This window comes from Otolemur garnettii, unplaced genomic scaffold (genome assembly GCF_000181295.1).
Source record: "Otolemur garnettii isolate 467f Iridium unplaced genomic scaffold, OtoGar3 scaffold00010, whole genome shotgun sequence".
Lineage (NCBI taxonomy): Eukaryota > Metazoa > Chordata > Mammalia > Primates > Galagidae > Otolemur > Otolemur garnettii.
In genome coordinates, this window is record NW_003852405.1 from 17,742,018 (window position 1) to 17,742,939 (window position 922).

The 922-nt window shown below is 65.0% G+C and overlaps 1 protein-coding gene across 6 annotated transcripts in view; it reads left to right on the top strand.

Moving 5' to 3' along the window:
* The first annotated feature begins 369 nt into the window (after positions 1-369).
* Positions 370-922, top strand: part of ZNF644 (zinc finger protein 644) — a 108,968-nt gene continuing 108,415 nt past the window's right edge. For 4 of the 6 annotated variants that reach the window (XR_002771865.1, XM_023509800.1, XM_023509801.1 and 1 more), the window contains exon 1: positions 529-635. The gene's annotated coding sequence lies outside the window, so the exon portion shown is untranslated. Of the gene's footprint in view, positions 636-922 lie in introns of all 6 variants that reach the window. The other 2 variants (XM_003784166.2, XM_012801757.1) reach the window with 1 other exon arrangement.

The following is a 922-nucleotide window of genomic DNA, read 5'->3' on the forward strand; positions in this document are numbered from 1 at the left end:
TGAGGTGCCACACTTGACGCTTTGCCTGGCCATCAAGCATCTCCCACCACTTGTTCCCCTTACGAGCCTAAAGCCCTCCTCTGCCATTTTTGCACAGTTGTGACCAGTGAATACTGCATTCCTTCGCTGTTTTCCTCAACAGTTGCAACAGAAAAGATTTTGGCACGCCAGTGATCGTGGAAATCAAACTCGGGCCTGTTCCACCTTAAAGGGCCTAGGCATGCCCAGTGTTTGGGTCTTGCAGAGTTTGGGCACCACCATATTTGGAGCGTGCCTACTTTGGGGCGGGAACCTCCTTGGGAACGATTAGGTCAGCGCTGGGGGAGGTGACCTTGTTTGGTTTCTGGCACCCGAGAACAGTGGAGCACTGTTCCTGCTGCCCCCGTTTGTCTAATTGGCCCAGACGCTCCACCAGCGCGAGGCCGCCCGGGCGCTCCTCGCCGGCCACCCCCGCGGGCCGCCGCCTGGCAGAGGCGGGAAAGCAGCGCGCCTGCGCCGTGGGAACCGGGGCCGGAGGCGAAAAGCGGGGAGCGGAGGGGGGCCGTGGAAGCCGAGTAGCGTGCAGAGCGGCGTGTGACGCGGGGACGCCGCGCGCTCCCAACGTCGCCCCGGTTTGACGCACACGGCACCAAACTGTGAGTTTCAGGGGTTATTTGGACCGATTCGCTGGGGCCCGAGTGGGTTTCGGGCCTCTGGGCTTTGGCGGCGGCGGGACTGAGGGTGGCGGAAGAACTTGGGGGACCCGGCCCCCGGCGCTCGGGCCCGGGGAGCTACGCCCTAGGCTGGGTCCCAACCATCCAAAAGGACGCATTTTGCCGCACAGGCTAAGATGGCGGCGGCGGCCGAGGAGGCGGAGTTGGTGCCACACAAGGAGCCCGGGCCCCGGGTTCGGGGAGGCGGCGGCCGCGGCGGTCGCGGGGGG